The 13,531-nt window shown below is 45.5% G+C and overlaps 1 protein-coding gene and 1 pseudogene across 2 annotated transcripts in view; both read right to left on the minus strand.

The window, feature by feature from the left end:
• LOC310922234 (bromodomain and WD repeat-containing protein 3-like) overlaps window positions 1–13,531 on the minus strand; it is a gene marked incomplete at both ends in the record, with an annotated part of 94,275 nt that overhangs the window by 35,714 nt on the left and 45,030 nt on the right. The window lies entirely within an intron of this gene.
• LOC310922253 (syntaxin-1B-like) lies at window positions 3,802–5,716 on the minus strand (annotated as a pseudogene). Its single transcript has 2 exons — window positions 5,361–5,716; window positions 3,802–4,314 (listed from the first exon to the last, which is right to left on the minus strand). The product of its transcript is annotated as a syntaxin-1B-like (transcript).

Here is a 13,531-nt window from a genome sequence, read left to right on the forward strand (position 1 = left end):
GCACTGCACGTAATAAATGGAATCACGTATGACTAGCCATACTGGTCGGATCTGCGTGAGTTCTGTCTGACCCTCTAACATTATTAGTGGTAACCCTGGCTTCAGCCCATGTATCTTGCATAACACTATTCAAACAAATTCATTTGTCTAACTACACGATTTTTAAAGTAAGTTCTACCTCAACACATAAGAAAAAACCCAATCATACTATGAAAAATATATTTTAAGTATTTCTCATTCTTAATCATGGTTTTCAAAAAAATACAAAATTTTCACCATATAAAATATCAAATTTACTTCATTCAAAAACCAAGCTATTGTAAAAACACATTCCATAAAAAATAGAAATGGGGGAGTCAGTACTATTATAAGAAGGTTAAATATATATATGTTTTTTTTTAATTTCTCATATTCATAAAAATCAGAAAATAAGACAGTTTTAGAGCCTGCCTTTTTATGGCAGAGTTTTGTTTCTCTCTACAGGTACAGACTAAGCTTCTGCAAAAGATGTCAAGTCACAACCACAGAGGAAAGAGAGGACTGAAGAAAACGCCAGATAAAGACCATGCAAAGAGAAGAAAACAGCTAAACCATGTCTTCAAAAAGGACTTCTACACCTTGACACAACCCAGCAGTATACACTTTAGAGCATTTTCAAAGCAGAGACTGAGTTTTTGTAAAGTTTAAACTAGTTAAAAAGTGTTCTTTGTACTAAAAAAGTTTTATAAGTTATTACTATCATATTAATGTTATTATCTTGTCCTAAAACTGTATGTTAAAAAGGAGTTTACAAATTTCATTAGCCTAAATCCAGTGCAGGCAAAAGAATATAGTTCACTTGAAAAAATCTCCACAAAAGTAAAATAAAATTCATAATTAATTAGACTAAATATTGATCTTAAAAAATTAATAATTGAAATAATTGACTAAAAAATAAAAAAGAAAGTACCAAATTCAAAACTATTTAATCCATAATACCATATTGAGTTATAAAACCAAATTGTTAAACAATAAATTATTAACATAATTACAATTATCAACAAATGTGAGAATTTTTCAAAGTAGCTATTTTTCTTTTTTATAATATAATTAAAAAGAGTGAGATGTAGTAAAGCATCTCCTACACCTCCAGCAGGTGCTTCCAAATGGGGAAAGAGTTTCAGTTTACCTTGAGACATATTAGGAAGTTTACCTAGATTCTTCCATACCCTTCTGACAAGAATTGGCTCAGTGCCAACACAGGGGCATAATTTGGGCTCTGAGAGTGTAATTTAAAATCCCTTCGCGATCTTATTGACTGCAAGCCAGGTTAACACTCCTATAACATTCAGTATTTAAGAAAGAGCACAAAACGAAGAAAAGGCTTTTCGAGATGTTGTAGCAGGGTGTCTGAGGTTTCTCAGGTGCTTGTACGCGGTTTATCATTTGTTTTCTGTAACGTTTTGTTATTTTGTTATTTTTTCTTTATTAAACCTTTTGATTTACAAAACATCTTCGAAGAGCAGTCTCGCTAATTATTATAGCCACTTTTCTGCCAGGCTGGACCCTCAAGAGTGTGAGTCAAACCCACACTGCTGGTGACCCAGCTTTTTTCCCCTGTGTTTTATGGATAATGATCTCCTGAGCAGCAAAACCAGTCGGGCCAGACGCTGCCCAGCCACCCGAGAGGCCTCCAGGGAGGTTGTTTGCACGGAACTGTGACAGTGGGGCGTGAAAGGAGGTTAAATATGTTTTATTGAGCTTAGATTTGCCACCTCCCAACCTCAGCAGTTTTATTTCCCTTCTCTTTGTATCCTGGGAGGCTGTAAATAACTTGAGTGCTTCCCAGGAGGTTGCTCTTGCAGCCAGAGTAAATGAGGGGTTGGATGTGAGATGCAAGGGGTGTTTCCAATGGTCTGGAAGTTGTGGATTTTTTTCTTTTTAAATGAAAATTAAATAAATGTGAACTTCCATTCATCAAAATTTGAATAAAAAAAGAATATTCATTTAGACCTCACAAATGGAAAATAAAGAAGTAGGAAAAGGGCAGGAGCAGGGACCAGTCAATTTGGCTCCTAGAGCTCTCATAGGGATGGACATTCCTGATGTGAGGGGTCTTCCAGGTCAACAGAAAATATGAATTTATCAGCCTGAAAATTAAGTTTTGTACATTCCTAAGAATTTAACTCAATCAACACACTGAGAAGTCATTCAATTTCTGCTCTTCCTTAGCTTTGGGCTCCCTGCTGCAAAGAAATTACTCCCCACACTCAAGAGGTTATTGAAAAATAGTTTTATTAAAGCTCAGCCAGAAGATGAAAATAAATGTATGGGTGGCTGAGAGCGCTGGGATGAGCTGCCAGGAACTGCCAGGACACAGAGGGGCCTTCCACAAAGAGTCCCAAAAAACTTAACCAGGCCCCAGGCTCTAATTTGAGAGTTTTGGGGAAATTCAGGTAGCAATATGGGAACCAAGAAAAAGGGCCAGCCAGTTTCCAGCATTTCCAGCACATGTGGGATATTGGCTGGTTTGGCAATGTGCAGGTTGAAGTAAAAGCCTGCAGATTCCCAAAAAAATTGTGCAAATCCCCTCCTGGTGTCAGAGTGTGGGATGAGCCATGAGGAACACCCAGCCCAAAGCTGACCCACTGCCTGACAAACCAGCAATGACCAAAATGCAACATGAATGCACCAAATAACCCCAAGGGAGTAGAAATTGGAAGAAGTGTGGAGAATCAGGATTGGGATGTGGTGGAGGAGCCTTCACGCTGCTCCTTGGTGGCACCAAGCTACTGAGTCCCCCTCACATGTAACCACAGAGCTGCCAAAAACTTCAACAGGCTTTTTTGCCCTCTCTCCTTGAAACAGTAACAAAACCGAGAAATGTTACAGTTCTGAAGTCAGGTTTTGGAGTGTTAAAAGTGCTTTTCTTGGCCGGGCACTGCAATGGCATCATGGTCCCCATGATGCCATCAAGGTGTGCAGGGTCCCTGTGACACCAGGGAAGATGCTGGTGGTCCCTATGCCACTGTGCAAGGTGTTCTTGGTCCCTGTGCCACCAAACAAGGTGTGCAAGGTCCCTGTGCCATGGAGCAAGGTGTGCATGGTCTTTACATTATTATACAAGGTGTGCATTATCCTCATATAAAAGCACAAGGTGTGCCTGGTCCCCATGCTCCACGCAGGGTGTGCATGGTCCTTGTGCCATCAGGGAAGGTGTGTGTGATCCCCATGCTGCAGTATGAGGTGTGCATGGACCCTGCATCCTTGAGCAACTTGTGCATGGTCTCTGTGCCATCAAGGAAGCTGTGCATGGCCCTTACACCATTATACAAGGTACGCATGGTCCTTGCACCATCACACAAGGTGTCCACATCTCATGCCCTGTAGGAGAATAGGAATGGGGCTGCGAGCAGCCTTGGCCTTGATGAGTTGCAGCTGTGTCCTTGAACAAGACAGGTGAACAACTTTGAGGGAGAAGAAGTGTCGAACGTGGATGCGTGTTGACATTTACAACAAGAAATGGAGAAATTTATGACCAATTACAAAAGAGTAGAATGCACGTGCACAGTTTGTTAGCCAACTATAATGCAAAAAGGAGCGCGTGTTATGCATATGATACAGAGAAAAAGTATAAAAAGTTGTACTGTGGGAAAATAAACTGTGGATGCTTGCCACCATCTTCAGCGTCAGTCTTTTGCCCACCGTCACTGTCCCACTGTTAAAGGAGCACAGGACAGCCTCCCTCCCACCAGACACCGTTTCTCGCCCAGCGCGGGGTGAATCCCCGAGCTCTGCCGCAATCCGCCCCGCAGCCCTGGCTCAGCGCAGGCCCCAGCAGGGGCAGGGCAGGCAGGGGGAGCAGGAGCAGAGGCCCAGAGCCGCCGTCAGCAGGGCCGAGCGCCACGACGGCCGCTGGTATTTGCTGGCTATCTTCACCTCGCCGCCCGTCTGGGCCGCGTAGTCGAGGGTGCGCAGGACGTGCCGCTCCACGCTGTCGGCAGCGCCGTGCTGCTGGGCCAGCAGCCCCTCCAGCTGCGCGAACAGCCCACGCAGCTCCAGCATCTGCACCTCCAGCTTCAGCAGCTGCCGCTGGCGCGCCTGGGCCAGGCCCAGGTGATGTTTGGCCTTGAGCTCCTCCAGGTCGCGGCCGACGATGCGAGGCCCCTGGGGGCTCTCGGCTAGCAGATCCACGTCCTGGGCGCCCAGGCTGATGCCCGCCAGCTCCGCCTGCCTCTGGATCTGTTCCTTCAGCCGGTGCCGGTAGCGGCTCTCCCGGGCGTACTGGCGGGCGAGGACGGCGCCGTAGCGGCACAGCAGCAGCCACAGCTGGGTCTGGCGTGATAAAAATGAAATTTAAAATGTTTATCCTATAATGTAACAGTGAAAAGCCACATCCGTGGCACCTTTCCTCCCAGACCACCTTAAAAACAAAAGGAACCCGTTCCCTTCAAAGACGCCCGCACCGCGCCCCCCCACCCCAGGTCGGAGACGGGGCGAGAGAGCCGCAGCGGAGCCGCCCGCCTCAACGGGGCTCCAGCCGCAAAGCAGTCGGCCGTCTGGTACAGGGAAATCCCGACCCCCGCAGCCGCCGCCGCCGGAGCAGAAAAGAGAGAAACCGCCCGCCCACCCCCGGTTCGGCGCGGAGAAAAGCCCCGTCCGCCCGCAGCCGCGGAGCAGCCCCTCCCCAGCCCCAGCCGTTCCCCGTGCCGGAGCCGAAAAGAGCCCCGGCCGCCCCGTCCGCCCTCAGCTGCCATGCTGCCCGCCCCGGGCCGCCGCAGCTGCCCCATTTCAAAAGAAAGAAACTCACGCCTGCCACGTTCCACCTCCCACCGCACAAGCCCCGGCCCAAACCCCCGCAAACAGTGCCGCCGCTGTGAAGCAGCGTGAGACCGAAACCCCATGGCTGCAGCAAAACTGCCACGCGGCCGCAAAGAGCCTCCAACCGCCCGCCCCGGCTGATCCCGCATGCAAATTAAGGACTCCAAGAGGGTCTCGGGATGAAGTTTAACATAAAAAAACCCTTATCAAATAAAAACCAAGTAAAATTAAAACGGATAAGAACTAATGCTCAGCCGTGTGGACCCTAGAGAATCAGAAGAGCTAATTTCTCCGGTTTTGCTTACTAGCCGTAAGTTAAAAAGACCAAACCAGAGATGAGACCACAGGAGAAAACAAAGAACTGTCAGGACTCTGGGATTGTTCCCAGCGAGGGTCAGTCCTCCAACTCTGTTGAATTGCTTGCAGCAGAGCTGAAAAGGACCCTCCTCCTTCACGGCGACCACGGGCAGCCAAAATCCCCTCGGGCAAATATTGAAAGAGCTGATCAATAAAGGCGTTTATGGAGATTAATATTTTCTCCGCCCATTTTTATTCATAACATGGCGGACGCGGGGCCCCGCTCTCCCCGGGGACGCCGGCAGCACTCCCAGCCGGGGCCGCCGGGCCGCGGCCTGGCGGGCGAAGGCGGCCCGGGCCTCGCCGAGGCCGCTCTCTCACAGGCGATGCTCTACTCCGAGGTGCAGCACAGCACCGACTGCTGCGTCCTGTCGATGCTCTCCGAGAGCTGCTCCAGCCGCTCCAGCGCCCGCCACAGCTCGGCCGCCTCCCGCAGCGCCCGGCACACGGGGCTGGCGTCGTCCCCGAGGAACGCGAGGTTGTCGAAGCGCAGGGAGTCGTCATGGGGGTCCCCCTCGGCCGCCGCTCGCTGCTGCAGCTCCGCCAGCCGGTCCCTCATGCTCCGCGGGGCTGCGGCACCGTCTGCGGAGACGTGTGAGGCTGGAGCTCCTGCGGGAGCGCTGCGAGCCTTCCCTCCTGACAGCAGAGCAAATATTGATGGAGGAGAGCAGGTCCTGCGTCAGCCCCGGGCCGGACAGCGCCGGCGGAGGGAAGGGTTTGCCCCGGGCAGAGCGGGAGGAAGGCCCGGGCCGGGAGCGCTGCCAGCACCGCCCGCACCTGCGTCTAGGGACGGGCTCCGGGTCCACACCTGATCCGCCGAGGCTCGGCACAAAGACGCTTTTATTCACCCAGAAACAAGGACACCCAAGAATCCCGTCGGCCGGGGCACGGATGGGGGTGGCCCATCCGGCACCCCCGGCCTTCGGAATGGCTCCACCCGGCTCCAAACTGCCCGCGGCCTCACAGCGTACCCAAACCCAGCTCCTGGTTGTACCAAAGGAAGGGCAAATGACAGAGTCAGACTGCCAAGCTGGCAGGGACACTCAGGGATCATGGAGCCCAGCTCCTGGCCCTGAACAGCACCATCCCTCAAAATCCCACCCTGGGCCTGAGGCGCTGTCCAAACACTCTTGGAACTCGAGTCATCCCGTTCCTGTTGTGAACTGGAAATGGATGGAGGCAAAACTCGGCCTCTCCCTGCTGTGCGAGTCGGGAAGGCTCCGGGGCCTCACAGTGCCCACGATGCCACTGGCAGTGCCCTGCACCCCTGAAGCATCGTGAGGGTGAATTCAAACAGGTGCTCTTGAGGTCTTCCAGGCTGGAAATGAGAGTTGGGATGACCCAGCTGTCCCACACATCACTGCAAGGCAGTGCTGAGTCCACTCCCTGCTGAAATGCATAAAAATCACAGCTGAATTCTAAGACATCTATAAAAAATACCTTTAAAAATGTACTTCTACAAAACGCATTTCCAAAGTGTATGGGGAAAAATAGTTCTCTACCACTCTGATATTTTATATTATGTATTTTATAACATGTATTATCACATATGTCCTAAACATGATGATATAAAGTATATAACAGCTATGATATAATATCAATATAATATCAAATCAATATAATATATACAGAGGGACAGCCAAGGGAAGTTTAGCAAAGGTCAAGCAGCTCTGAAGGGAGTGGAATTCCTTCCCTCCAATGCCATCTGATGGATGTACATAAAGGGGGGCTCCAGCATCTCTGCAAAACAAGTTTAATTTTGTTCTCTGTAACCATCAAGGCCAAGAAAAAAAAAAAAATCCTTTTGTCCCTGGGGTTTGGAGGATATGTTGTGTTAAAAAGGAGATATTCCCATCGGAGAGGAAATGCCACTGGAATCAGTGCAATAAAGTGAAATGTCAAAGAAGTCAGCAGATTAATGAGGGGAAAAGTCAAAATAGAATGACAGAATCCCAGAATCATTAATGTTTTTGAAAAGGCCTCTAAGACCACCGAGTCCAACCAGTACCCAATCCCCACCTTGTCCCCAGCCCAGAGCACCGAGTGCCACCTCCAGGAATTCCTTGGACACCTCCAGGGATGGGGACTCCAAACCTCCCTGGGCAGCCCCTGCCAAGGCCTGACCACCCTTTCCATGGGGAAATTCCTGCTGAGTTTATTCCATATATTTATTGTCAGCACCTGCCTCCGGTCGAGCATGGAGCCCCCCCAGCAGCTCTACACAAGCCCAGCCCCATCTACCCCCAAAAATCCCTGTTTAAACAATGTTATCGCTGCTATTTAACAAGGGCAAGAACAGAGGAGTAACTCCTCGTTTCCCATGGAATATCCCTTAGGTAACAGTCCAACCTTCTCCTCAAGCCAAGTCACCCTCTGAACCCACCCATGTCCCACAGTGGCCAAGGGACCTCACCCAGAGCCTCCTCCTCTTCCCCTGGTCCTTTCATGTCATTTTTAGTCATTTCACAGTACTTTAAGGCATTTTTCCCTTCTTTTTTCAAGAAATCATTAACTGCTCCTATCCTTTTTTTCCCAGAAAAATGGTATTTTGGAGCCAGATCGGATGGTGATTGGGGTGAGGGTCTCCATCCCATCCTGCTCAAGACCTTCACAGTGTGTAAAAGCTTCTCTATCCATTTATAAATAAAGTTTCTATATCCCATTTATAAAACTTCCAATTAAAAATATAAAAGTATCCAGTTGCACCAAAAAGCTTTTTTTTTTTTACATGGAAACCTCCATTTTACCTACTTTGGGTTTTTTCACCTTTTAATGTTTCAACTATTCAGGAAGCAATGCAAAACCAAAGTAAGAGCTTCTCTTTTTACTTTTCTTTTATTAAGACAATCCCACAGCTGGAAAATGAAACATCCTAGATTACATCAGTGACTTCAAAAAAACTCTAGAAAAAAATCTTTACAAATTTACATTTGTACAATACAAAAAACTAACAGCTCATTGCATATAAATATTACATTTGGTCTGCCAACATGTGGCATCAAAATCCCTGAAGTATTCATTAAAGGGACCTGAGATAGTGGATGTGAAGATATGGGCATAAATATCACCTGAAAAAAAATAATATAGAAAGTAGACATAATTCTAATAGTTTTGTGCATTTTTGAGTATTTTAAATCCAGAACATGACCTGGAGACACTAAATCATGTGAATTTTGCTCTGACATCAAGTGGTATTTGTACATGAAATCTGCTCTAATGACTCATGGAGGAATGAAGAGCCTGAATTATATTTCCACAGAAAAATAATCCTCAGACATTGAGTTCTGAACACACCCACCACTCTCTGAGGAAGGATTTTAGGAAGAGAAACGGTGGATTTGGATTTTACCTGCAAATATTTGGCAGGATTTCACCTCCCACCCCCCCCCCCCCCCCAAAAAAAAAACCAAAACAAACAAACCTCCTCACAGACCCAAAACCCAGGAAGATCCACAGTGCTTGCCAATGAAAACCCCCAAACTGAGGAACTGCACCTAATTTTCCACTGGTGGAATTATTTCCCAACTATTTACACATTTGGCAGTTCCACAGCATGGCTGCAGTTACTACCAGGAGTGGTAACTTCAAGTGCTTGGTTTGCCTTGGAAGTCTCATAGACTCGGATCAGGTACCCACATTCACGCACAAAAATTTATTTCAGCACCATTTTTTGCACACTAGAGTTAAGGCTGTGACAGCAATTCCCACTGGAAATTAAATTTTTCAGGGATTCGTAGTACAGTTGTGTGAGTTCACTGTGGGCCGAACACGAAGTAGTAGAAATGTACAAGCTTCCAACAGGTCTTTGCATTTCTAAGATGAAAAAGACGAGTTTTTAGACTAAATTTTCCAGGCTGTTACTTACTGTACATAAAGTAGTTTTTTTACTATGTGTAAACCTCAGATATATTGAAGAGTTGAAAAGTCTCTGTCGCTCATGTGCAGGGATTTGTTATAACACACATTGTAAGAACACAACAACAGCTCCCTATCTATTAAATATAGAGTTAGCCTTGGAGGGTTAACTGATGCTTCAGGAAATCATCAGCATTTTATAAAACTCTGCAGGATGGTTTTTAAATAAAAAGATAAAATTAAGACATGTAAACACACAAAGATGTTTTTAACTCATGAAATCCATGACAGGATGCTCCAGATCAGGACACATCATCCTTAAACCTACAGCTGTTCACTTTTCCCTGGTGTTCACCATTCAAAGATGGAATTAATCAAGTTTTTATCGAAAATTAGTAATTTAAACTGATTTTCTCATGTTAATATTCTGTGATTTGGAGCATAGAGACACTCCCAAGACACCCAGGAGCAGCTTTTCCAAATGCTTGGCAAGGGTCCTCTTATTTTTGTGAGTCAAGAGAGCCTCCAAATATTTTATTTTTTTAAATTAATTAAAAACTCTCTGCCATACCCCTGGTGCCAGCTCTTTTCCCTTCTCTCTGAACTACTCAGTCCTTCTGCTTCCCCACAGGAGGAGCAGCTGAGATGGTCACTGAGGAAAACCTTCCAGGAAAATGAAACTATGCAAACAGGATGCAGAATTTGAAGCAGCCAAAAATCCTCCATGAATTATTTCTCCACAATTCTTTTTAGTTTTTGTGTCTGCAGGGTGGGGATCTTTGGGATTAGGAGTTGGCCTCTGCTTGGCTGATGGAGAAAGGAGTGATGGAAAGAGGAAGGAGGGATAAAACTGCCCAAATCCATCCAAGTTCAAGCACCAACAGAAAGGTTTGGATTAAACCTAACAGCTTAGCAGGCCAGCTGAAATAAAATTCATCACGATATCCAAAGTTTCCAAGAGAATAAATAAATAGCCTATAAAAGGAAACTATAGGACAGAGGTGGGGCATGGCAAAGAGGAAAATAAAAGGTGATGGAGAAAATAAAAAGCAGGTGAAGTTTAGGCTGAATCATGGAATTATTAAGGTTGGAAAAGGCTCCAAGATCATCTAGTCCAACCTTCAACCAAATCCCACCAAGGGCCACGTGTTCAGCTCTTGGATGGTGACTCCGTCACCTCCCTGGGCAGCCTCTTCCAATGTCTGACCACTCCATGAAAAAAATTTCCCTAATATCCAAGACAACAGCAACTCACCACTGCCAAATAAGCTTTGTCATTCATGCCCTGGTCTGGAGAGATAGGGGAGCACTGCAGGGACAGTGGATTGGGGCTGGAAGAAGCTGAGAGCAAAGATATACAAGATTTCAGCCCTGTCTCTGTGGAGGGAGTGTGTGGGCCTGGGGCCTTTCCCAAGGTGTCCCCAAAGGTCCTGAGGAGCCCCAGCAGCTCAGGATTGGGATCTGCCAGTGGGATATCTCATGAGAACAGAGGCACCAATGCCCAAACACCTACAGGAACTGAGGAGCCTCTGGCCTGCCTGCTCACCTTCAGGAATCCCATTCAAAATCAGACCCTAAATCCCATTCCTTAGACAGAGTCTAGAGTTTTTTGTTGAGAGTGCAAGGAAAGACAGCACATTCCAGACTCTGCAGCCTGCCCGGAGCTCAGCAGGGTCTGGAGCAGGGAGACTTTTGGATGGTTTAAATCACTTTAAATCCTGCTTCTGTTGCACCTGGTGGGCTCATCCTAAGTTTACCACATTCATAAGTGGCTCCTGATAGGATTTGGGATTTGAGAGTATCCAAGTTCCTATGAAAGTGTAATTATTCTACAGGACTATGAGATATCAACTGCCCAACTCAGAGAAAGAATCCAGACACAAATCCAAGCAAAAACAACAGCTCTAAACCCAAGTTGTCATGCTTATAAAAGGTTCTCCTGCACAAAAACAAACAAACAAGCAAATAAAAAAAGCAGCTTTTTTTTTTCCAATTTTTTACACTAAATTCTGCTGTCCCAGCACTCCCTGCTCTAGCTCATAGTCATGGGACACAGTAATACTTACGCCACAGCAAAGTGATGCTTCACTGGTATCTTCACAGTGCAGAGAAAAGATACAGTTAAGAACATATTAAATCTTACTCTAATTGCTGCTAAAATCACCAGGTTATAAAATTATTTCTCTGGAATCCCTGTGGTTTCTCTCTCCCCGACCCCTACACAAAATAACTAAGGAATAAGTGGATTTTCAGCCAGTCAGAAATAGAGGAAAAAAGCATTTCTTTTGCATTTCAAGCTTTTCAGGCTTTAGGACAGAACCCATAGTGTTTACATTAGCTCACAGGACTGATCTAAGGGATATGATTCCAACTATGGACTGATGCATACATGCTATTCATAGTTATCATATGTAAAAGACCAATCAGTCAAACAAATAATACATTTCTTATAAATATAAATGTGTGTATATATACAGCTATATGAGAGAGATGATAGAACAGGTGTTTATACATTAAAGCCCAACACAGAACTAGGAGAGCCTCTGGACTTGTTTTTTTCCTCACTCCCCACCAAAAACCAAATCAAGTCCAGCAATGGATTACAGCTGATTCCAAACATTCTTTACAAAATTAAGTGTGTTTTTTGTACTGTACCATAAACTCATATTAATGAGCAATTTAGGATATACTCTCCTCCATCACAAAACTAAACCTCTGCTTTTTTTATTTTCAAGTCATTTTTGCATCTAACTAGGATTTTTTTTTTTTGAAAGTGAGATAAAATAGCTAGTGCTTAATATAGAAAGTCAAAAATTAAATTCCTTCTGCATCTGAGAATATACATGGGTCACTCTTTGCTGCCTGAGGTTTTCCAGAATTATTGACCAAGCTGTGCACAGAAGAACTTCAGGATATTAGATGAAAGCTCGAAAAACCCCTAAAAACCTTGAAAAACTCCACTGGAACTTTGTAGTCTCTTCTGACTTGTTCTCTCTGTAACCTGACTCTGAACTGTCAGACAAGGGGAGGAAATTGGAATCACACATCTATTCCAGCCAGAGCCCAGGAAGGAAGGAAGAGGCTGCTCACCTCCAACTCAGCCCACACCACTGCCAAGGTCACCGAGGAGCCAGAGCAGGGATCTCCTCACCAACTGCACTACCACTGCCAGAGGATTTCAAGTCAGCATTTCCCAGGACAACAAGAGCACAGTGCAAAAAGAATTCTGTTCTGGAAGCTTGAGACACAAGAGTCAGTCTGGGAGGGCGACAGCTCCCTCAGCATCTCCAAGGGGCCAGAAGGCCTGAACCACATTTCCATGGAGCATGGGGCAGTGGGGGCCAGGCAGCCCCTCTGCACAACCAAATCCCAAACTTGCCCCAAACATCTGCTGCTGAGAACTCTGAGAGCCACTGCATTTGTTTTCATGGCGGCAACACAAGGAAGATAAAGCTACTCACAACTTCCACCCCTCTACGCTCCATCTCACCTCTTCTTCACCATGCTCTGAATAACAGCATCTATTTTCTTTTCAGTTTCCAGTAGTTGTAAATAAGAGGTAGCTGAGCTACTATTAAAAATCATGCTTTAAAGAAGAGGAACCTTTCAAATGTTGAAGTCACCCCTTTAGCTGCACAATCTCGATTAATACTATAAAAATGAGGACAAAAAGAAAATAGATGCGAGTAACTTTTGCATTTGGCACCTTTTGTCTAGATATTCATACTTCTCAAGTATTCTCTTTTTAATAAAGTTAATGCACACACAGGACACACCACATCAAAGGTTTGCTACGTATTTACAAGGCACCAACCCTTTGTCACTGTTTTTACACAAATAAAGAACCAATAGAAAGAACATCAGGACCCCCAAAACTGTAGTATGGACATACTTCAGTTCAGCACAATTCCATCAATGTTTGGCCTGGGAAGATTAAAATAATCCAGATCCTTCTTACAATATAGAAACTGTAAACATTTTATAGCTGCCTTTAGGATTGGTGTATTGTGCAAAAGGTATAATTATTACTGTGTCTAAGGATTTATGGCAGAAACTACATAAAAACTCTGTAAGAAGGTGCTATTTCTATAATACAAAAACAAAATGAGGGAGAGAACTCATAAGTGTGACTCAAAAATGTCATGTTCTTACTGAGAAGCTGGAAGCCTCTGTAATGTGATGAACTCATGTGTGGGGAAGAATTTCGGTAATTTAAGGCCTAATGACTAAGGCTTGTTTTGACCAATGAAGCATGGAAATCTGAAGCTTTAAAACAAACACAAACTGACAGGATGGAAAAGCACCACTGTGAAACGTGAGTGGAGTCCCCGCACAACTTGCTTGGTAGAATTTCTGGTAAAATCCCTGCAGTAGAAGGCCATTGAAGTTCTTTTAAAATTGTTCCAAAGTTTTCCATCTGTCAATAATTCCATCCCATGAGATGGCTGACCCTGGCTTTTTCTGTCATTTTCCGCACCCTGCCTGACCTGGAAGTACCAAGGTTCAAAGGATCCTCGGT

Source organism: Zosterops lateralis (assembly GCF_965231275.1).
Source record: "Zosterops lateralis genome assembly, chromosome: W".
Classification (NCBI taxonomy): Eukaryota; Metazoa; Chordata; class Aves; order Passeriformes; family Zosteropidae; genus Zosterops; species Zosterops lateralis.